A 25,592-nucleotide genomic window follows, 5' to 3' on the forward strand; every position below is an offset into this window, starting at 1 on the left:
GCTAAATGACCTTTCCTTGTTCTATGCTTTTTATTTTCTTAAGTATATATCTGAACTATTTAGTATTCAGGTCATTGCTCCAGTGGTAGCATTAGAAAGCTCTAATATTGAATAGAACTGGATGATGACGGGTGCATGAAATTATTCTTTTGCATAAACAATGTTATCTTTATCAGCCTTAGACAGAAAATTTGATTCAAATCACTTGCTTTCCTATTTACACGTGTTTTATGGAGAAAATTGACCTTATACTTACAATTAAAGCAGTCTTGTTTTAGCAACAATTCTTAAGGTCAACATTTTCAGACTTTCTTCCTATGTACAGAAAAACAGGATATTACTGTGAGAAACACAGTTTGATGATATTGAAAGGTTTGTATGACCTACACTCCCAGGCAGTATTCATAATTGTCTTTGCAGAATGACTGAAGTGGCGAGTGGTAAGTTATTTTTCCTTCATTTGAACCTGACCCCTTGTCGTGTAATTTGTGGTATCATCAGACATTTTAGGATTTGCTTAGTTTGCTCCTTAGAATTATGACAACCTCAATAAAGCCCCTTTCCCTTACCTCTCCTCATTGCTCAAGTTTCTAATCCCAGTTATGCATTCTCCTTTCTCTGAACCTCACAAATGCTGAGATGTGTTGACTATACAATGGTGACCTGGATTATATGTAGTACTTTAAGTGAAGTTGGATCAGACCATAATGCAAGTTTATGTGGGTGTTTAGATAATACCTTTGGGCATATAAGATTATGTTTGTTTCCATTGCTGCTATACATTCTGCGCTCAATATTTCAGTTAGTTATCTGTGGGCTGTCTTACTCACTCTTCTGTACCTTTCAGTCAATAATTGTTCCTCTCATATTCACCCTGCCTATTCCCATTCCCAACAGCACTTTGTATTGACCAGAATAAAATGGCAAGAGGCACATGTCAGGCTGAAACAACTGCACAGAAGCCGGTATCCCATAAGGCCATAAGACCATAAGACATAGGAGCGGAAGTAAGGCCATTCGGCCCATCGAGTCCACTCTGCCATTCAATCATGGCTGATGGGTATTTCAACTCCACTTACCCACATTCTCCCTGTAGCCCTTAATTCCTTAATCCCATCACAAAATCACCCTTTATTTACATGGGGTTTGTGCATGGGCTCTGAACAGCCAGTTTAGAGCCAGCCCTAGGATCAGGAGATTCTGGGAATCTCCTATTTATATCTGTCAGCCAGGGATCCCTGATTATCCCAGATTAACAGCTCCAACCAAGGATCTCATTATGAGATCCACCTGGCCCTGGTTCCAATCACTACACAGACTTAATTGTTAATCTTTTCAAATATCTTTAGCTGTGTTATTCAACATCCCCCTCCCTTCTCTCATGCCCATCCCAGTTTGGCTTCACCATGAAACAGTTTTGCTTCTGTCACTACTTCTCAAATCATGTGGATATGTTGCGTTCATTAGACACACAAACAACTGAATGAGGAATGGTGTAGGTTCAAGACATGGATTTGGGTGCTTAATCTCACTTGGCAATTCAACATATTTTCAAGTAAGCACATTTTAACCAATCAGGCCACAAAATATACAATTCAATTCAAACATAACACTTTACAGATCAAGCAGATAGTGTTGTTAGCCTTAGATCAGCACACAGGAAGAAAATGATTAACCATTGTAATATCAGCCAAGATGTTTTATTCCTCTCTAACATGCTGTCTCACCTTGAGTCAAAGGTCATTTTAACAGTGCTGGGGTTGAATCAGTCTGTGGGTGGTCTGCAGAAACTTGTCTTTGTTTTGGTGGTCCAGTTTAAATCTAGCCTTTCAAATCTAGCAATGTATCGTGGGGAATTAGAATTAACTGATTTATTCCTGCAACAAGCTAGTATGAATATGATGGTTAAAAGGCCTCCTTCTGTGCTGGAACCATTCTGTGATTTGATTATAATAGTACAAATACTTTATTGCTAAAATTAATACAATTACCTGTCATAATCTCATACAGCACAGAAACAGATCCTTCAGTCTAAGTTGTCTGCACCAACCGGACATTCCAATCTGTCCAGCATTTGGCCCATATCCCTCTAAGCCCTTCATATTTCATATACCATTTCGATACCGTTTAAATGTTGTTATTGTCCCCGCTTCCATCACTTCCTTTGGCAGCCCGTTCCTTACATGCATCATCTTCTGCGTGAAAAAGTTACCCCTCAGGTCCTTTTCAGATCTTTCCTTACTCACCATTACTAGTGATATACTGGACTGAAAACTGCATTTGACTTTAAATTATGTTTGCAGCATAAACCCACCTCTTCTCATAGCCATGACAATATGAAAACATAGCCAATTCATATGGCACCTGATTCAAGAACTGTTATTATACCGCTGGATGGACTTTCAATAACGTTGATCTTGCTAATGTTGATCTTGCTTTGAGCACCTTCTGTGCAGCTGTCTCACTCTGTCTAAACACCCTAAGATCTGTACGTTCTTGTTTGCATGATCTGCCTGTAATACTTGCAAAAAAATGCTATTCACTGTGCTTAGGTACATGTGACTACAATAAATTAAATAAAATCAAAATAATAGAAATAATAATATAATAATTTGTAATATAATAATAAGTTTCGATGATGGTGCTGATGTTTTTAATTTTTGTACTTAACGATCACCAGAGACCCTATGATGGTGGTTTAAAGCTCTTCAGCTGATGTCCTATGTTCCCCTGTATTTATCTGCAGTCCTGCAGCAGTCAGAGTGTGACAGGCTCCATTCACAATGTAAGGCTCAAGCTGATCTTAAAGGGATTGTGTGTGCATTAAAACAGTTGCACCAGCAAACAGAGATTTGAGGGGACATTGCTAATGTTAGTTTTATTCAGTTATAATAGTCAGCACATGTGGACTTGCTTCATCTCCAGATCTATATGCTCAAACATAGTTAGAGCCTACATACTATTACTGGTGAATTGGATGCTTCTCCTCAACTGCCATTTGAACATTGAGAAATATCACTTACAAACTGATTGATCAGGGATCAGTCAAATATCAACCATGTTTTTAGATGTGGGACTGACACAAAAGAGACATTCAGGTGATGCCAACAGGTAAAATGGACATTTAATCAATCAACCAACTGTTTCCAAATGCGTAACATGGGGCAGATACAAGAAGGACTTGCTGCTCCCTCTGATTGGATTTGGAAGAGGCCTTCACTCCACGCACCCTCATGTCAACATCTACCCCATCACACCACCCCCTCACCTTCCACAAAATGAAGGGCATCTGTCTTAGACTTTTTTCATGGCCTGCCTTTGTGGCAGTGGCTCTGTATATTCAGAAACCAGGAACTTTACAATTTCTCCAATGCTACATTGAGCAAGCTCCTAAACATTTTCCACAGGATTCAGGCGTATACTAGCAACTGTATTTGGTGCAATTTTCCTCACTATATTTACTATGACATTAGAACAAAGGCAGAATGTTTCCGGTTGAGTGTAGTTCAAGCCTTTGCTTGTTGGTTAGACATGTTGAGAATAGGATGCAAAATCTTCCCAGCCAGCCTCCGTACACGAGTTCCCTAATAAATGGTGCCACAGTATAAAAATACTCCAAAGCAGCCTGAGGGAAGCTTTTACAGATCAGTTTTAAGGCACCACCCGTGTTTCATATCTCTTTAAATTTGAATATTTGGCAGGTTAAGAGACAGAAATGAATCAAAAAGCAAGGAATAAAAACATTAAGGTTGAAAGCACAATAATAATGCTGAATATTTTGAGCATATTTGGAAACTCAGTTCTTGTTTCTGTTTCCAAGCTATCAATAGGTGCTCTTCTGAATGATGCTCTGAAATCTCTCATTAATGTAAGATCTCTTACAGCATTTGTTTCATCACCTTAAAGTAACCTTTTGATTGTTTCTTTCAAGTATGTGCATGATCTGGTCTCCTATCCATCCTGCAAACACACTGATGGGCCACGTCCTCCTGTTTGTCTAAATTATGTTTTTGTTCTTGAGAAGGTTGACATCTTCCTGAAGTGCCCTTCCTGTTTTGAAACATTCTGAAATCAGTTTCTAAAATTGAAAGCTAAAGAAAACAGCTAAGCAGAGGAGAATGTCTGTGTGGCTAATTATGTTCATGTTAACAAGCACTCTCTATCCGGGTAACAAACTGCCTTGAATTTGGAGGCAGAATTATGAAAGAGTGATACATTATTGTTTGACTATCTCAAAAATGGAGCTGAAATATGAACACGATACTGTTCTATAATATTGCTTCTATAATATTCAGAATAAGAATCAAAGACTGAAGATTTATGTATTTTCTTCATTCATTCACAGGATGACAGTGTCGCTGGCTTGGCAGCATTTATTAGGCAAAAGTGAGGACTGCAGATGCTGGAAACCAGAGTTTAGATTAGAGTGGTACTGGAAAAGCATAGCAGGTCAGGCAGCATTCGAGGAGCCGGAAAATCGACATTTCGGGCAAAAGCCCTTCATCAGGAATGAAGGCAGGGAGCCTCCGGGGGAGACAGTGACAGCCTGGATAATTTCTACGACAGCACAGTGCAGGGATAGTTTCCACAAACATATTTGTTCCAGACTGCAGATTCCTATGGTAGTATATACTTTGAAGGACAGTCTGACTACCAACATTCTCTTGTTTTCCAAAGCCTTCCTGGGATTATCTAGTATGTGACGATACTAAGTAATAGCATCTCTGAGTCTGTTGGAAAACTAAGTGAGCAAAAAGGATGGAGTATATCAATGAACCTGCATCCACAGTGTTTTCACATGCGGGAATCCGTATCCCCTGATACTTGCAACCACCAGGAAGAAGCTACTGTGGGGACTGCAGCCATCCAAACTTTAGAGGTCTATAAAGCCACAGGGAACCATCACAACCTACCAGTACTCAATCTTACCTCACTTAGGCAGTGCTCTGTAGGAGAAGAAACTAGAGTAAGTGACGTGAACAGGAAAATAGATTTTTAAAAATATTTTCTGGAGAATATTGTTACTTTAACCAGAGATAGTTAGCATGTAGAACTGTGAATTTACGTTTGTAGGCTGAGATTTTGGGTTCAAAGGCCATGATAGTGCTAAGAAGCAGCGTTAAGCTTCACACAGGCATCCTCAGATACATCACATCAGAAAGCAGGTTCATTATTAACTACACTGCCGGATTTTGAGAGATGGTGTGATATGTGTTTCATTAAACTAGTGATTAAGATAAATGTTTTCACAAAATAGTTTAAAAGAAAAAAACATGACTTTTGTATGTGTGAATTTAGTTTCCTGTTTAGTATTAAAATAGTGTAAGTTAATATGTTACTGTTTTGCTTTATTTTGGAATTAATTCCCCTCCCCACTGACTCAACCACAGAAGAATCATTCCCACCCTTTCCCCCAACCTGCACCACTCTAAACAACTCTTGTACATTTCGAATTATCACTCCAGTAATACACCAAATCCGAGCATTCAAATAGGACCCCACTGGGTAAAGTTGGTGAAAAACTTACTTAAAATGTATGAAGCATAAGTGGGAAAATGTTGACAACTTCAAAGCTATCATCATGCTGGTGGATTCTGTCAGTGAAGCCAAATGGTCCACTCATTAGTTACGGGTGGGATCTGACTCTAAACACAACAATGAGCTACTAAAAGTAAAAGTCCTCCAGACTGCTAGGTGATGCAGCAATGACAACTGGGTAAAACCTATCAGAAAATTCATATGGCCTTTTGATATGAAAAAGCCAGGGTCACATGTAAAGGGGTCAAAAAGAATCATCAACAAAGAAAATGGTTCCATTGAAAATAAACTCAGGAGAGGTCTCATCACCGACAGTGATATCCAGTTGAGTGAAGTGTGGTACACAATCTTAAACTGTACTATAGGATGTGAAAGTGTTGGCAAATGTGGTGCTGGAAAAGCACAGCAGGCCAGGCAGCATCCAAGGAGCAGGAGAATCGATGTTTCGGGCATAAGCCCTTCTTCAGGAAGGGCTTATGCCCGAAACGTCGATTCTCCTGCTGCTCGGATGCTGCCTGGCCTGCTGTGTTTTTCCAGCACCACATTTTTCAACTCTGGTACTCCAGCATCTGCAGTCCTCACTTTCTCCTATAGGGTGTGAAAGGTCGCTGAGAAAGCTGTAAAAGCCATAGAAAGTCTGACTGCCATGACAGAATTATCTACAATTGACTGGTTATCAAATAGCAAAGTTCCATGTGCTGTTGATACACCACTTGAACTTACCAGCACTCCTTCAGTATCACAGAATTCCTATAGTGCAGATGCAAGATATACCCATACCCATACCCATACCCATACCCATACCCATACCCATACCCATACCCATACCCATACCCATACCCATACCCATACCCATACCCATACCCATACCCATACCCATACCCATACCCATACCCATACCCATACCCATACCCATACATCCTGCATTTCCATGAGCAGTCCACCTGACCTGCACATCCCTGAACACTGTGGATAACTTAGCATGGCTGATACACTTAAGCTGAACACCTTTGGGCTGTGGGAGGAAATAAGAGCACCTGAAGGAAACCCACGCAGACATGGGGAGAATGTGCAAACTCCATAAAGACAGTCGCCTGAGAGTAGAATTGAACATGAGCCCCTGGCGCTGTGAGGCAGCAGTGCTAACCACCGAGTCACTGAGCTGCCCCACGTTACATAGGATAAAGGAGCAGAATTAGGCCAATCAGCTCATTGAGTCTTCTCCAACATTTGATCATGTCTCATACGTTTCTCAACCTCATTCTCTTGACTCTTCTATAACTTTTACTAATCAAGATCCTAACTATTTCTGCCTTAAAGACCTCTTAATAACTTGCTCTCCTCAGTTTTCAGCAGCAATAAATTCTGCAGATTAACCACTCTCTGGTTCCTCCTCATCTCAGTTCTAAATAGTCATCCCTTCCCTCTGAGACTATGTCCACTGCACAGACACCTCTCTCTCTCTCTCTCTCTCTCTCTCTCTCTCTGCTGAAGGTAAGGGAAGGGGTCGTACTCCAGGATATGCATGAGGCAAAATTTGTGTACCTTACAAGACCAAGAGCGATTGCAACAATAATTGAGATAACTCCTCCCTGATCAGGGTGGGAAAAGGTATTTAGCTGTGTGGCTAGGGTCTAACTGCAGATTCAGGCTGAATGCATCCATCATAGATTCCAGTGTATTTTCTCCAATTTTCAATTCACCTGGCTTTCTCAGGTGATCAGCAGAAGGAGAATTGGCAGGAGGAAAAGGAGCTGGAAATGTGTTGCTGGAAAAGCGCAGCAGGTCAGGCAGCATCCAGGGAACAGGAGAATCGACGTTTCGGGCATAAGCCCTTCTTCAGGAATGGGGAAAGTTTGTCCAGCAGGCTAAGATAAAAGGTAGGGAGGAGGGACTTGGGAGAGGGGCGTCGGAAATGTGATAAGAGCTTCTGTGCAGAGGAGATGACCTGGGGGGTGCAGTGAGAGAGGGACTCACTGAAATCTTTGTAGAGGGAGGAAGAGAGCTTCTTCAAGGAAGGCATCCTTGTAAGAGGATTCGCAGTAGGTTGAAATCTTTGAGGAGAAAGTGAGGTCTGCAGATGCTGGAGATCAGAGCTGGAAATGTGTTGCTGGAAAAGCGCAGCAGGTCAGGCAGCATCCAGGGAACAGGAGAATCGACGTTTCGGGCATAAGCCCTTCTTCAGGAATGGGGAAAGTTTGTCCAGCAGGCTGAAAAGGAGGCAACTATGTACCATCTCCATCAATTTCACGGAGGTATTTCGCCAGGTCAGCACAGATGGTCTATTCAAGCTGCTGAAGCTGTTCAATGTGATCCCTACTTTCCATGATAACATAAAGGGTAAGGTCAGATTTAGAGTGGGGTCAAACAGAATCATACACTGGTACTTACACTCCAGCATATTGTTCTCTTTACTACTGTCTTCAGTATTTTCTACAAAGTCGAGAGTTTGAGATATCCTGATGAAGGTCTTATGCCCAAAACATTGATTCTCCTGCTCCTCGGATGCTGCCTGACCTGCTGTGCTTTTCCCGCAACACACTCTCGACTCTCCAGCATCTGCAGTCCTCACTTTCTCCTAGTATTTTCTACAAAGTATTTCTCCAAGAAAAAAACTGATGGAAAGCTGTTAGCTTTAGCTAAGAACCAATCAAGTCGATCCAAGTTCTCCTCAGAGAGTTGATGTATACTGACGATGCCACATTAGCGTTTCATTCCCAGGAGCACATTCAGTGGCAAATGGAAAGACTTTTATTCTTAACGACCATCAGCATCAGTAATACGAATGTCATGACTGATGATGATCCCATCTATCAGCAGTGACAGATTGACCCTATGGGTTGTTGATAGCTTCATATATCGTGGCTCCAAAATTGTCAGCAATCTGTCACTTGATTCTGGACAAAATATGCTGGACAGAGACAAGACTGATCACTTTCCACCCTTGACATCTCAGAACAACCTTGACAGCTTTTGGCAGGACACAATCACCAACTCAGATGTGCTAGAGGGTGCAAATTTGATCAGAATATAATAATCGTGAAGCCAACAATGTTTGCAATGGCTTGGCCACATTCATCAGATGGGCGATGGCCAAAGGCATAAGAAATTCTCTACAATGAACTATTCACAGGGGCACAGCTCATGGGCATCGTTACCTCACTATGAAGACACATGAAAGTGAGATATGAAGATCGCAGACATTGCCTGTGGCAACTGAAAGATAGTTATGACAGCAGTGATCCCTGAGAGTTGACAATGAGGAGGAGTGAGGTGATGGTCTCGTGGTATGATTGTGAGACTACTAATGCAGAGACTCAGGCGGCATCTGGGAACCTACATTTAAATTTTGTCATGGTAGAATTTGCATTCAACTTTTTTAAAAGAAACCTGGATTTAAGTAGTCTAATGAAGACCATGATACCATTGTTGATTGTTAGAAAAAAAAACTAACTGGCTCACTATTATCCTTCAGGGAAGGAAATCTGCCATCTTCACCTGATCTGGCCTATATTGACTTCACACTCACAGCAATTTGGTTAACTCTCAATTGCCCTCTAAAATGGCCAAACAAGCTACTCAGTTGTAAGAACTATTAGAAAGTCTGAAAAAAACAATGAAACCGGATCACCAATCTGGCATTGACTGAAATATTCAAAATGACAATGACAAGAGTAGCCCTATTTACCCTGAAAAGTCTGTCTTATTAACATCTGAGGGCTTGTCTTAAAATTGGGAGAGCTATCTCACAGACTAGTCAAGAACACAGTCATACTCACAGAATCAGACCTTACAGACAATGTCCCAGATACACCATCATCATCTCTGGATACATCCTGTCCGATTGGCAGAAAAGACCCAGCAGAGGTGGCAGCACAGTGGTATTAAGGGGGAGTGTTCACCACTTGCCTGGATGGGTGCAGCTCCAACAGCACTCAAGAAGCTTAGCACCATCCATTTCAAAGCAGCCTGCTTGATTAGCACCATATCCACAAACATTCACTTTGTCCACTTTCGATGCTCTGTACCAGCAATGTGTACCATCAACAAGATGCACTGTAGAAATTCTCCAAAACTCCCTCAAACAGCAGCTTCCAAAACCACAAGCACTACAACTTGGAACAAGGATAGCAGCTCACATTTATTGAAATTAAACTCCATCTGCCAATCCTCAGCCCATTGGTCCATCTGATCAAGGTATCATTGTACTCTGAGATAACTTTCTTCACTGTCCACTATACCTCCAATTTTGGTGTCATCTGGAAACTTACTAACTATACCTCCTATGTTCACATCCAAATCATTTCTATAAATGACAAACTGATCTCTACGATATACCTCTGGTCACAGGCCTCCATTCTGAAAAATAATCCTCCACAACCACGCTCCGTCTCCTACCTTCAAGCCAAAATTGTATCCAATTGGCTAGCTCCTCTGGAACCCATGTGGTCTAATCGTGCTAACCAGAAAGGTACAGCAGGTCAGACAGAATCCAAGGTGCAAGAGAATTGACGTTTCGGGCATAAGCCTTCATCAATCCTGATGAAGGGCTTATGCCCTCAATTCTCCTGCTCCTCGGATGCCGCCTGACTGACTGTGCTTTTCCAACACCACAGTCTTAACTCTGATCTCCAGCATCTGCAGTCCTCACTTTTTCCAACCGTGCTAACCAGTCTCCCATGTGGAACCCTACTGAAGTCCATGCAGACAACACCCACTGTTCAATCCTTGTCACTTCTTCAAAAAACTCAATGAATTTCATGAAGTTCAATGTCTACCTATTTCATTAGTATATCCTGTATTGTGGAGGGAAATTAAAATTAATGCTTTGGGTCCAAAGACTCTTCTTCAGAACTGATGGTATGTCGGAAAAGGTTGATATTTATACAGAAGATGCATACTGTACCTCCTCCCCACCCCCATCCCACCTTCCCACACACAAAGCCATGTTGACTTCCCAAATCAGTCCTTGCCTTTCCAAATGTGTGTAAATCCTGACCCTCAGAATTCCCTCCAATAACTTATCCACCACTGACATCAGGCTCACCGATCTGTAGTTCCATAGCTTTTCCTCACCACTTTTCTTCAATAATGGCACCACATTAGCCACCCTCCAGTCTTCTGGTATCTCATCCGTGGCTGTCAATAATACAAATGTCTCAGCAAGCGACCCAGCAACCTCTTCCCTAGCTTCCCAAAAAGATCAAGGATACACTAGGAAAAGGTTGGTATTTATACAGAAGATGGGGGGAGGGGAGGTAGAACATGCATCCTCTGTAGAATATCAACTTTTTCCAACATACCATCAGTTCTGAAGAAGAGTCATTGGACCCAAAAAGTTAACTTTAATTTCTCTCCACATACGCTATCAGACCTACTGAGTTTTACCAGCAATTTCTGTTTTGTTTTTATCTCACTAAATCTTTCTTACTTTGTTGAGCCTATCACATGTTCTTATATGTAAGGAAGAGCTATTTTCAATGATAATTGATTCTTACAAACCTCAGGACCCACTCATACCTTCATCCAAAGATGTGCAGGTTAGGTGAATTGGCCATGCTAAATTGCCCATAGTGTTCAGGGATATGTAGATTAGGTACATTAGTCAGGGGTAAATGTAGAGTGCAGGTAATAGGGTAGGGAAATGGGTCTGGGTGGGTTACTCTTTGGAGGGTCGGTGTGGACTTGTTGGGTCAAATGGCCTGTTTCCATACTGTAGGAATTCTATGATTGTATGACCTGTACCCTTTTCAAAACATTAAACATATTTCCAGTGAGAAATCCAGGTATTGAGTACAAAGCAGCAGTTTGACTTTAGGTGAGTGCATGTAGCAGTACATATCCTCTGAGAAATGGATCTCTTGCACATATTGACAACTGAGAAACAAGGAGAAAGTGAGGACTGCAGATGCTGGAGATCAGAGCTGAAACACATTTTCAACTGAGAAACAAGGACCTTGCAGCAATCAATTGGTTACCAACTGTTATACAAATAATCCAATCTATGGCTCATCATGTTGTGTGAAATCTTTGTCGAGTTACTTACTATAAGGTAGATTTGCTGATGCCATCCTCTTTCAGGGATCTCCATGGCTGAGTTGGTTTGGGGAAAACCACTTAGTGGCCAAACCAGAAGAGGGTCTTGTCTCAAGCAAGATACAGCTTATTACAATGCATGATATACTAATGAGATAAGTAGACATTGTTACAGAGATTATGAGGAAAACCCAGATTATAGAATAGAATCCCTACAGTGTGGAAGCAAGCTATTCGACCCATTGAGTCCACACCAACCCTCTGAAGAGCATCCCATTCAGAATCACCCTCTATTCCTGTAACCCTTCATTTCCCATGGCTACCCACCTAACCTGCGCATCTTTGGACTGTGGGAGGAAACCAGAGTACCTGGAGGAAACTCACACAGACATGGGGAGAATGGGCAAACTCCACACAGATAGTTACCAGAGGCTGGAATCAAACCCAGGTGCCTGGAGCTTGTGAAGTAACACTGAGTCATTGTGTCACCCTGGTAGGTCTTACTGCTTCAAGGTTCTAAGTTGTGCTCTCATTAAAGCAGCATCTCACCTTTGGATCATCAGCCAGGATGTGATAACTCAGCAGAGGGTGCAGAGATTTACCAGGATGGTTTTCTTCTGAGCTGGAGAATTTCATCTCTGCCGACAGACTGGACAGACTGGGGTTGTTTTTCCTTAGAGATTGAGAGGGGACATGATTGAGATGTATAAAATTATGAGGGGCATAAATAGGACAGACAAGAAGGAACTTTTCCCCTTGGTGGAGGGATTAATAACCAGGGGCATAAGTTGAAGTACAGGACAGAAGGTTCAGAGGAGATGTGAGGAAAAATGTTTTCACCCAGAGGGAAGTAGGAATCCAGAACTCACTGTTTGGAAGAGGCTGGAAGAGGTAGCAACCCTCAAAGCATTTAGGATGTACTTAAATGTGCATTTGTGGTGCCAAGGCGTATAAAGCTATAGGCCAAGTGCTGGAAAATAGGATTTTAATAGTCAGGTGGATGTTTCTGACTAGCAAAACCATGATGGGCCTAAGGGTCTTTTTTATGCTGTAATCTCCAGAACTCTATAGCTCTATTCAAATCCAGCAACAAGGCCACCCTGACCCTGAACTGTTCAGAATCATAGTCATTGTTTCCTGTGAATTTATACAATTTAGTCAAATGTGTACTGTACCTAATTCAATTTATCTCTGAAGAAAATTTCTAAACATTTCTCACACTTTTCCTCAAAGGTAGATCAGGAACACCTCCAGAGTATACATCACACTAATGGCTCCCTAGTGTCATAGACTCATTGGCTCACAGCCTCTGCATCCTCTCTAATGCTATCATATATTTTCCAGCTGGACTGATAAATACTTGATAGCAGATGAGACTGAGCACAAGGGAAAAGAAATATTGTCAATACTAGTCTAGTCTCACAGGCATCCTTTTTGCTTGACTATCTGTAAGCATTTCTGGAGTCAGTGATTGAGGACTTCATACACTGGGTTACCTACCTGACTGGTGGGAAGATCACTTGTGATATCATTAGACTAGAGAGCTCTAAAATGAAAAGGGAAGCAGGCTACAAGAAATACTGAGAAATGTCTGTATTCAGAGCATGACTCCGAGGTTCTTGATCTGGGGATAAGAATTTGGAATAAAGTCACATGTCTGACTTATGGCCCCCGTGATTTTCCGTCTGTTAAAATGAACTCATGAAGAAATTTTCTTCCTGAAGCACGCATTTCAGCAGAATGGAACCTATCATATTGAAAACATTGCTAAGGGCTTCATGGCCCCAATAGTTTTATGATGGTCTGAAAGGGACCTCTATTATTCTCAGCATTTTTGCTTTATGCAGGTAAAACCCAGCTTGAAGCAAATATGAGCAGGTTGTCTGGTACATGGGTTTGGACTTATTATGATGCAGTTTGATTGATGTTTTCTATCCCTTACTGCCTTGCATTCTTTGTGCATTCCTCTTATTTATTTATTGTCAAAAGCAATATATTAGAATTGCTAAAAATCTAAAATTCAGATGTGTAATTTTCTTTTATATGACAAACTGGAAATCTACCTTTGGGGTCCAACCCTCTGCCTTGATGGTAAGTGAATTTTTCTCCCTCACCCCATCATATTCCCTCCCCACCAGGCAAGTTTGGAAGTAAAGAGGCATTAAATCAAGCAGAAGGCTTGGTAAGGATCCTGCTGCACTCCTTCCTCAACAATCTCATTATCATCTGGGCTCTCAGTCAAATTACAAAATGACACTTGGCTTTAAGCACAGATAACCATTGGAGTGTTCATGCATCTAAGCCCCTGCTTGATTGACACCTCTGGCTTTTTGATCTCCATCAATTTCACGATATTTGTATACACAAGTTTAAGTGGTTTCCCATATATAGGGAAGGCAAACTTATATATTCCCAATATTTTATAGGGGAGGCGATAGGCTAATGATATTATTGCTCAATTATTAATCCAGAAGCTCAGTTAATGTTCTGAAGACCCAGGTTCAAATCCCACCATGGAAAATGGAGGAATTTGAATTCAATAAGAGAAAATCTGGAATCAACAGCCTGCTGACAACCATGAAAATCTGGTCAATTGTCATAAAATCCCATCTGGTTCATTCATGTCCTACAGGGAAGGAAATCTGCTATCCTCACCTGGTCTAGCCTACATGTGACTCCAGACCCACAACAATGTGATTGATTTTCAAATGCCCTCTGGGCAATTAGGGATGGGCATTAGGGATGGACGAGTCAGCAGTGTCCACATCTTGTGAATGAATAATAAAAACAATTCCTTGCACTTTAAGGTGTTGAAAGTTTAATAGGTCTGGATTATTGCACCTTTTTAAAAGTTTTTTATAAATACATCCGACTGCCTTGATAGAAAACATCGCTACTATTCAGCATGTAGGAGGCGGATATGCATGGAAAGTCCACACATTAGCATGGCAGGCACGAGCGGCAATGTGAGATGCTTAGGGGGATATGAGGTGGCATTGGTGGCCTGAGGGGCAATGGTGGTATCATTAGGGCACCTGTGGCCATAAAACATTATATGGCAAGGAAATGTATGGGATTTGAGGAGGAGCAGCATGAAGGCTGTTTGATCTTTTACACAGGCTGCCTCTTTGGGGATAACCCCCATGGTTATATCGCAAATATCTCTGGGGTCACCAGGCATGACTTCAACCAGCACCTACTCCCTTGTACTGAAGACTGTGCCTCCGAAACTGATATTTTGTAGACTTGACCTCCTCCAGAGGTGCCCAACATCACAGATACCAGTCTCCAGTTGTTTCGATTCATGGTTAAGCTTTTTTTTATATAAAATCTTCATTGAATTCAAGTGTCATCATCTTTGGTGGGATCCAAAACCACATCCCCGGAATTTTAGCTTGGGGTTCCGGGATACTAGTCCAGTGACATTGCTAGTGTGCCACTGACTCCTCGAGAGTCCAATTTTCACACAATGGTCTCATATTAATAAAGCTGCAATCTCAAAATGGCAGCCACACTGTAGTCATGGTAACTGACCATCGAGCTGTGCCAGTCCAGCTCAGATTGTTTACTCAGTGCATCATCTTGACCATGCTGTGTACAGGTACTGACAAACCTGCTATATATTTCTAGAATTTTCCTGACATTGCCCACATTTGCAGATCTTCTATTTTTGCTTTTTTTTTCAAAGTATTGCCATGTTGTGGTCAGCAAAATCATGAACAGTGAATCTCAAGTTGCTTGTTCTAATTGACATTTACTCTGAAAAGTGTTCTGGTGGAGCAGAACCAAGACCTGTAATTCTCTCTGGAATTATGCATTACATCAGTTTCCTTTTCTAGCTAAATTACATCATTCAGGCCCCATGGCACTCAAGCATGTAGTTCTGTAAGATGCCTAATAGCTTTAACCTAGATGTGACCAGGCTGTTGTAGAGCTGCTTGCTTCACACAGTATGTTCCCGAAATGATTTTTCCAATGCCGATTATGAGACACGAGAGATTTGTGTGTTCAGTTGATATTCAGACAGCTAACTGAAGCATAAAAAAACATTTTAGTCCAACAACGTAAAGTACATTAGGGATTTTCCATGTCTGCACTTGCCAGCCGATGATTTTCCAATTACCAAAGGTTATATTTGGAACCTGCAGGAAGGGATCTGAAGGTTATCGGGCAAGTTCCATCACAGAGTGGACAGGGCTAAAATGGTCTCTCTTTATTGTTGTAGCTCTATGAATAAACATATCCAAGAAGTATATCTGTTGGTGTATCTAATCATCTTCAGGGCACATCAGCAGAAAGGAGATCCATCGATCTTGTGCCAAGCATATTTTTATTTTATTCAGTCACAGGATGTAGGCGTTGCTGGCTAGGCCAACATTTATTGCCCAGGGGGCAGTTAAGAGTCAACAGTATCGCTGTCGGTCTGGAGTCACACATAGGTAAGGATGACAGCTTCCTTCCCTTAAAGGACATTACTGTCCCAGGTGAGTTTTTTTCTGACAACCAGTAGACCCTTGATTCCAGTTTGTTTACTGAATTCAAATTCCACCATCTGCCATAATGGGATTTGAACCCAGGCTCCCAAGACATAGTTTCTGGAGTCCAGTGATAATACCACTAGACTATTGCCCTGTATTCCTGTTGACTGATTATGACAGGAACTAGGAGAGTGAGGTGCATCCAACATTCACCGTCATACAGGCTCCAATTTGTTCACTCTCCTTAAATCTAGCTCTTACTTACTTCGTCTTTCCTGTACACTTTCCTTGTAAGAAAATGTGAACACATTATCACTGCGATCTGCCCCTGCTAAAAAAAAGGCTGCCTCCAATGCCAAACATTCCTGCAATCACTGAAGATGTGAATCACTACAATTCCTTAGATGTAGGAATTGGATATACATAGCAAATCAATCAGCAACTTGAAGATTAAGAGTAGATTAACAGTTCAGGTGTAAAGCTTTCATCCATTCCTGACTGAATTGGTGCTTTCTGGGGGATCAAGCTTTCACCTGAATCACTGTAGGCGATTATATATCATAGTATGATAAATGTCTGGCAGTGAACTAGTAATTAAGTCATAAATAGTTTGAAAAATTTCCTTTACCACATTAGAGATGTCTATAAAGATTAGCAGAACCTGCCCCACCATCATTAGGCTCCCCCCACTCCACCACTAATTCCCCAGAATGAATCACTACCTCAAGCTCTCTGCAAACTCTTCCAGTTTGTTATGCAATTATGGTGCTGCATCTGATTCAGGAGATGTTATCGACATGAAGAGTAACAACAGGAATTAATTTTTTTACTGATGGTTTGTGTCATTGCCTCATTGACACTGCTGCATCCTGAGTTATCTTTTTTTAACAGCTGAGAAAGAACTTGTACACAACATATTATAAAGCTATGAGAGGAATTGTTAGGAATTGTTAGGAATCAGCAATCTGGGCTTTGGTGAGATTTGTGACAGAATCAGATAAGACGTCTGGTGATGTCCGTCTCGACATTGGAACCAACTCGCTCCATCGTTTATGCTTTTCCCAAGTGGCATGGTGAGAGTGTTGCTAGGCAGTGACAAATTTGTTCAGTGCTTGTTAAGTGCCTTGTCAACGGCCCAGCGCATCTCATTAATAAAAACTGAAAGAACTGCAGACGCTGTAAATCAGAAACAGAAACAGAAACAAAAGTTGCTGGAAAAGCTCAGCAAGTCTGGCAGCATTTGTGAAGAGGAGTCAGAGTTAGTGTTTCGGGTCCGGTGACTCTTTCTCAGAACACTGATTTTGAGGAAGAGTCACCAGACCTGAAATGTTAACTTTGATTTCTCTTCACAAATGTTGCTAGACCTGCTGAGCTTTTCCAGCAACTTTTGTTTTTGCACCTCATTAATATTCCACTTTCTATTTTAACCAGACTCACCAAACAAGCTAGACTCAACTTGGAACCAGACTGGGTACATGGTGGATTCAGCTCATCAATTGCTCCAAATGACCCCCATGTTGCCCATAACCAAACTGCAACTGAGGGTATGATGCATGGGTACAGCCACAAGTCCATGGACGTTAGCATCTGGAAAATACCATTTACTTAGACCTCAGCACATTAGCTTCTTTCACTGCCTCTTTGCCACAGAAACTCTTGAACTTGTCACCCAAGGCTTAACTCTCTACTTTAGGTTTTCCCTTTCTTGACTTTCCATCAACTCCAGCTTGTGTTAAGCTTTGCCAACTGTCTCTGAACTTCGCAAAGTTCTTACGTGCCACCTCCCTTGCTCTAACTGACATCAGTTTATATTCTTGTACATTCTACTTGGTTCTAATCATTCCAACACTTGCCACAGGTTAATTCAGGGATGGAAGGGGGAAATCACACAGTGTTTTCCTCATTTGGATCTTGGCTTTTAATTCTGAAAGAGGTGACAATTTCATAGTTTTAAAGCACATTGTCTTGAATTTTCAATGCCTTGACCGCTGTAATTTTTCATAAGTGGCTCCACTTATGATAAGATAAGCGAGAAAGAACAGGGTGATTTAGTTTGGAATGTGAGTTTGAATTACCAGAGACATGGAAAGAATGAAAGTCTTGTTTCTCCAAGGATATTCATGGTCATAAGTTAAGGAATGTCAAGCCTTAACCTAATTTTCAGTCAACATTAATTTATGGCACATGAAGAGGCTGTATCATCTGATCAGGAATGTTGCCATACCTTAGAATAATTGGCAATAGCAACATACTAACAGCAGCCCATCTCTAGTGGGCATAAAAGATTCTGTGGTGCTTTTCTAATAAAGATCAGAGATCTCCAATATTTATCACTTATCTAGCCTCAATATAATAGATCATTCAGTAGCTCTCTCATGAGACATTGTCTTCCACAAGATGGCTCCCACATTTCCTACATTACATTCATGACATTCTTCAGAATTACTACATTGACTACTTTCAGAATGTGAAGAGAGCTTTATTCAAATGTAAGTCTTTCCTTTATCATTAGTTGCCTCCAGCAGAGGGCTGGGGCTAGAGGGGAATTAAAGTGCCAATCTGACAAAGCTGCCAATTTGGTGGTTTGTCAGATGCTGCCTGAATTGCTGTGCTCTTCCAGCACCACTGATCCAGAATTGCCAAACATTAGCTGAGCCCATATGCTGCACCTTAACAGAGGTGATCAAAACTTGTTTTACTTCCATCAATAGCAGCTATTCAGAAATATATTTTCATAAATCTCTAGGTTAAATGTACCACTGACATCCAACTGGCAGCAAGAATCAGAAAGAACAGAGGATCACAGCACCAGAGATAGTTTAAGCTGCTGTAGGGAAGTCTGGCACAGGCAAGGGCACTTAGGGATGGGCAATAAATGCTGGCCAGCCAGCGAAGCACACATCCCACAAAATGAGTAAACTTTAAAGAAGCCATTAATCACCAAACATCCTCTTTCTTTGCTGCAAAGGTAAAGGACAGGGCATAATTAGACTGACGACAATGGCAAAGGGAAAAGGACAGTGGAAAGTTGAGATGGAAACCATTGTCATAGAGACGTTCTCATGACTTTCTTTCTTATCTTAATCGCAGAAATGACCTAATATTGTACATACTTACCCAGTCTTATACATTTAATTATTTTGTTTTTGTTTTGGCAAAATTGTAGAGTACAAGTCAGAGTGCATTACGTTCAAACTTTGTTTGGTAGTACTGGAAAGCATCACCAAATCAGTAAGGTGAACTATTTTTAGTTTTGATTAATTAAGAAGTTAAACTTATGCTGTTGGTACTTTTTCCATTTTTTCCCCCTTCCTTTTCTCTATTTCTGATTCTTCTAATTTTTCTTCAGGTTCATCAAAGGCAGATTTAAATCCCTTTTGGATTTCCCCCTCAAACCCCCTCTCCTCCTTATGACTGAAGCTACTTGTTGACAGGGTTACCTGTAAAGTCTGAACAATGCTGTGGTGTTGGGCACTGCTAATACAACCTTCAGCAATGCTCCTAACAATCAAAAAATTGCTTTAGATTATGAAAGGCTTTACTTTTTTGCCCAGCAATATCATTGGCAATGGTGCCATCTACAGCATGCAAAGTTCTCCAGCAAAAACGGGGAAGTAGATGTCACCACTCACAAGTGGAAAAAAACCTACCTGGGGACAATATCTTAAAGCATTCATCTATAATATAAATTTGGAATCAGCCCTGTTTTAAGGAATGGAGATAATTTACTAGTTTAGTGGTGGCATTTTGCATCAAAATGTTGTGGGCGGCACGGTGGCATAGCAGTTAGCACTGCTGCCTCACAGTGCCAGAGACCCGGGTTCAATTCCTGCCTCAGGCGACTGTGTGGAGTTTGCACATTCTCCCCATGTCTGCGTTGGTTTCCTCCCACAGTCCGAAGATGTGCAGGTCAGGTGAATTGGCCATGCTAAATTGCCCGTAGTGTTAGGTAAGGGGTAAATGTAGGGGTATGGGTGGGTTGCGCTTCGGCGGGTCGGGGTGGACTTGTTGGGCCGAAGGGCCTGTTTCCACACTGTAATGTAATCTGTAAAAAAAATCTGAGTTCAAATCTCACACTGGGACTTAAGCAGATTCTCAAGGTTGTGGAATAGAGTTTCGAATGATTTCAGATTTTAAAGTAAGGAACTCCTTGCCTGGTCAGTTCAATATATCAGAGCCTTTTCTACATCATTTTAAGAACAGAACAGAATTCCCTGGTGCCAATGGTAGTGTAAATCTGTAAAGCAACAAAATTGAAACAGAAGGTCCTATAGTATTCCTCAAAGAAAGATTCCAAAGTTCTCCCGCTGACCAACTTAACATGCATAACCCAAGGAACACCACCCAAAGGATTAACATACCACCCAACATTGTTAGCATTTGTAAGATTTCACTATTTTGCAGGTTTGCACAGAGAACATCTCAAAAGTAAGTCATTCTTATAAAGTGTTTACATTATTCTGAAGACATGATAGTTGTGATACACAGATTAATTCCTCCGAAGGAAAATTATTAAAGAAGCCAATCTAATTAAACTACCTTAATCAAAACAGCACCAGGTTATTCAAATACGTGTAGCTTGGTTGACCATAAATCAAGGATGTTGAACGAACTGCGTTTCCCAGCTACTGTTACTCGCTTTTCCCCATAAAAAGTTGCTTTCAGTAGAAATTCTGCTGACACAATGAAACCAAGCCAGGAATAAAAGTCAGAGCCTCTCTCTTCCATCTCAGATGGATACCCCAAAGACCATCTACCTCCAGCTCCATAACACTTCCTCTCCACCCTGTAATAGCTCACCTTCAGCAGAAATCCTCATTTGTGCCTTTGTTACTTCTACATTCAACGTATGCTGACACTATCTGAATAGGTCTCTAACCTTCCACCTTCTGTAATCTTGGATTCACACAAAACTCTGCTGACCATATCCTAACTTGTCCCAGGTCCTGCTTACCCATCACTCCTGCTCATCTTGATATACGTTGGCACCCAGTTTGGCAATCCCCCCATTTTAAGATTCTCATCCTTGCGATCAAACCTCCATGTGTTTCCCGCACTATGTCTGTCCCTGCCTCTGTAATCTCCTGTGTTCCTTCAATTTTTTTGAATCTAAGGCTTTCTTCACTGCACCGTTGGCACCCGTATCCTTAGTCTAAAAACATGCTTCTGGCATTTAACAGATGTGCAGACTCCAAAAATATTTGGTATTTTGAAGGAGGAACCCGTGTTGATTCATCTCAGTGATATGCATCAGTGGTTAACCATTTACATTGCGCATTTAAAAAGGACCGCTGTTCACTGATACTAAGATTTATGTACTTTAAATGAAGTCCTTCTTTTGTGAATCTTTCCTCTTTCCCCCATGACCTTCCTTGTGATATATCCATATGCAGTTTGATATCAATTTTTGCTTGACAATGTCCCTGTTTAGTAAGTGCTGTGCTATAGATGTTATGTACATGCAAGATGTTATTGTTTATAATGCAAAAGATTGCATGCCACGGTTGACAAGGAAGAGGGGAATTCCCCAGGTGCTCTAGCCAATATTCCTTCCTACATCCACATCACTGAACAAATAGATTGTCTAGTAGTTATCCAACCACTGTATGTGGGTTCTAAATGCGTGCCAATTTGCTGACTTTTGTCTACATTATAACACCAATTATGCTCCAAGAGTACGTTGTGCCCTCTTGAGGTTGTCAGAGGTACTATAAAAATGCAAGTCAATTCATAGAATCCCTACAGTATGGAAACAGGCACTTCAGCCCAACAAGTCCACACCAACCCTCTGATAAGTAAACCACCCAACCCATTTCCTGATATTTATCCTGACAAATGCACCTAAACTGCACATCCCTGAACACTATGGGCAATTTAGCATGGCCAATTCACTTAACCTGTACATCTTTAGGCTGTGGGAGGAAACTGGAGCAAACCCATGCAGACACAGGGTAAATGTATAAACTCCACACAGATAGTCACCTGAGGCTGGAATTGAACCCAGGTCTCTGGTGCAATGAGGCAGCAGTGCTAACCACTGAGCTACTGTGACATCCCAAATGGCTTCCTTCCAGAAACATTGCTAAGTTTGTTGAGAAAGTAGAGTTTCTATTATATTCTATCACTCCTCCAAGACCGTGTTAGGGAACTGGAGCGGGAGCTGGATGAACTTCGGATCATTCGGGAGGCAGAGGCTGTGATAGATAAGAGTTACAGGGAAGTAGTTACTCCTAGGCATAAAGAAAGCTGGGTGACTGTTCGAAGGGGGAAAACAGTCAGTGGAGGGATCCCCTGTGGTCGTTTCCCTGAAAAACATGTATACCGTTTTGGATACTGTTGAGGGGACGACTTACCAGGGGTATGCAGTGGGGCCCAGGTCTCTGGCACAGAGCCTGTCCCTGTTGCACAGAAGGGAAGGAGGGAAAGGAGGAGAGTCTTAGTCATTGGGGACTCAATAGTTAGAGGCTCAGATGGAAGGTTTGTTGGGAACGTACAAGCGTTGCCTCCCAGGTGCCAGGATCCGTGATGTCTCGGATTGTACCTTTGGGGTCCTGAGGAGAGGATGACCACCTCAAGTTGTTGTCCATGTACATACCAATGACATAGGTAGAAAGAGGGATAGGGATGTAAGGCAGGATTTCAGGGAGCTAGGGTGGAAGCTGAGAGCTAGAACAGAGTTGTTGTCTCTGGTTTGTTACCCATGCCACGTGACAGCGAGGCAAGGAATAGGGAGAGAGATCAGGTGAACATGTGGCTGCAAGGATGGCGCAGGAGGGAGGGTTTCAGGTTCTTGGATAATTGGGGCTCATTCTGGGGAAGGTGGGACTTGTACAAACAGGACGGTCTTCATTTGAACCAGAGGGATACTAATATCCTGGGTGGGAAATTTGCTGATGCTATTCTGCTGGGTTTAAACTAGCTCAGCAGGGTAAATGGGAACCTGAGGTGTAGTTGCAGTGCATAGGAGGATGAGAGTAAGAAAGACAGGGACAGGATTTCAGGGTCACAGGAATGTGCTGGCAGACAGCAAACTGGTTTGAAGTGTATAAACTTCAATGCCAGAAGTATCCGAAATAAGGTAGGTGAGTTTGCAGCATGGATAGGTACCTGGGACTTTGATGTTGTGGCCATTTCGGAGACATGGATAGAGCAGGGTGAAGAATGGATGTTGCAGGTTCCACGGTTTAGATCTTTCATTAAGAACAGGCAAGGCAGTAAAAGAGAGGGAGGCATGGCCTTGTTAGTCAAGGATAGTATAACAGTGGCTGAGAGAACTTTTGATGAGGACTCGTCTACTGAGGTAGTGTGGGCTGAGGTTAGAAACAGGGCATGAGAGGTCACACTGCTTGGAGTTTTTGATAGGCCTCCGCAGAGTTCCAGGGAGGTGGAAGAGAGGATTAGCAAAATTATTCTGGGTAAGAGTGAACAGGGTGGTCATTATGGGGGACTTTAACTTCCCCAACATTGACTGGAAATGCTAAAACTCTAGTATGTCAGATGGATCAGTTTTTGTCCAATGTGCAGAGGAGGGTTTCCTGACACAGTATGTCGAAGGGCCGACAAGAGGGGAGGCCACACTGAATCTGGTGCTGGGTACTGAACCAGGCCAGATGTTTGATTTAGTTGTAGGTGAGCACTTTGGAGAGAGTGACCATAATTCAGTTATGTTTAGTTAAGCGATGGAAAGGAATAGATACATGCCATAGTTCAAGAGCTATCGATGGGGCAAGGGCAACTATAATGCAATTAGGCAAGAATTAGGATGCATAGAATGGGGTAGCAAAATGCAGGGGATGCAGACAATGGAAATGTGGAGCTGGTTTAAGGAACAGATATTGCGAGTCCTTGATAGGTATGTCCCTGTCAGGCAGGGAGGAAGTGATAAGGTAAGGGAACTGTGGTTTACTACAGAAATTGCATCTCTTGTTAGGGAGAAGGAGGAAGCTTATGTGTTGATGAGGCAAGATGGTTCAGATGAGGCGATGGAGAGTTACAGATCAGCTAGGAAGGATTTAAAGAGAGAGTTAAGAAGATCAAAGAGAGGACACAAGCAGTCTTTAGCAAATAGAATAAAGGAGAACCCTAAAGCTTTGTATAGGTATGTGAGGAATAAAAGGATGATTAGGGTAGGAATAGGGCCAGTCAAAGACAGAAGTGGGAAGTTGAGTGTGGACCCTGTGGAGATTGGAGAGATGCTAAATGAACATTTCTCATCGGTTTTCACTCAGGAAAAGGAGAATATTGTAGAGGAGAAGAATGAGGTACTAGATATTAGACTAGAAAGGATCGAGGTTAGTTATGAACAGGTGTTATCAATTCTAGAAGCCGGATGGGATTTATCCGAGGATTCTCTGGCATCTAGGGAAGGGATAGCAGAGCCTTTGGCTTTGATAGTTGAGTCGTAATTGTCTACAGATTTAGTACCAGAGGACTGGAGGATTGCAAATGTTCAAGAAGGGCAGTAGAGATGACCCAGGTAATTATAGACCAGTGAGCCTTACTTCTGTTGTCAGAAAGGTTTTGGAAAGGATTATAAGAGATAATCAAGCAAGCAACAATTTGATTTCAGATAGTCAACATGGTTTCATCAAGGTCAGGCAGCATCCAGGGAACAGGAGAATCGACGTTTCGGGCATAAGCCCTTCTTCAGGATTCCTGAAGAAGGGCTTATACCCGAAACATCGATTCTCCTGTTCCCTGGATGTTGCCTGACCTGCTGCGCTTTTCCAGCAACACATTTCCAGCTCTGATCTCCAGCATCTGCAAACCTCACTTTCTCCTCAATGGTTTTATCAAGGGCAAATCGAGTCTCATAAACCTCATTGAGTTTTTTCAGAAGGTGACCAAGCAGGTAGATGAGGGTAAGGCAGTTGACGTGGTATACATGGAGAAAGTGAGGACTGCAGATGTTGGAGATCAGAGCTGAAAATGTGTTGCTGGAAAAGCGCAGCAGGTCAGGCAGCATCCAAGGAGCAGGAGAATCGATGTTTTGGGCATGAGCCTTTCTTCAGCCCTTCTTCATGGTATATATGGACTTCAGTAAAGCCTTTGATTCCTGAAGAAGGGCTTATGCCCGAAACGTCAATTCTCCTGTTCCCTGGATGCTGCCTGACCTGCTGCGCTTTTCCAGCAACACATTTCCACCTTTGATAAGGTTCCACATGGTAGGCTGTTGGAGAAAATGCAGAGACATGGAATTGAGGGTGATTTAGCAGTTTGGATTAGAAACTGGCTTTCTGATAGAAGGCAGAGAGTGGTGGTTGATGGAAAATATTCAGCCTGGAGCCTGGTTACTAGTGGTGTGCCACAAGGATCTGTTTTGGGACCATTGCTGTTTGTAATTTTTATAAATGACTTAGACGCAGGCATAGGTGGATGGATTAGTAAATTTGCAGACAACACCAACGTTGGTGGAATAGTGGACTGTTTGGAAGAATGTTACAGGTTGCAGGGGGACTTGGATAAACCTGCAGAATTGGGCTGAAAGGTGGCAAATGGAGTTCAATGCAGCTAAATGTGAGGTGATGCACTTTGGGAAGA

At 42.0% G+C, this 25,592-nt stretch overlaps 1 long non-coding RNA gene across 1 annotated transcript in view; it reads right to left on the minus strand.

Annotated features, from left to right (window-relative positions):
• The window catches only part of LOC148152234 (uncharacterized), a 50,593-nt gene that overhangs the window by 19,427 nt on the left and 5,574 nt on the right, over window positions 1–25,592 (minus strand). Inside the window, exon 2 of the long non-coding RNA XR_015759627.1 lies at window positions 257–315. This is a non-coding gene — a long non-coding RNA (uncharacterized LOC148152234). The remainder of the gene's footprint in view (window positions 1–256; window positions 316–25,592) is intronic.

The sequence above is a fragment of the Chiloscyllium plagiosum genome, unplaced genomic scaffold (genome assembly GCF_037043375.1).
Source record: "Chiloscyllium plagiosum isolate Xiang-an unplaced genomic scaffold, Cpla_swu_hap1 HiC_scaffold_1, whole genome shotgun sequence".
NCBI classification, from domain to species: Eukaryota; Metazoa; Chordata; class Chondrichthyes; order Orectolobiformes; family Hemiscylliidae; genus Chiloscyllium; species Chiloscyllium plagiosum.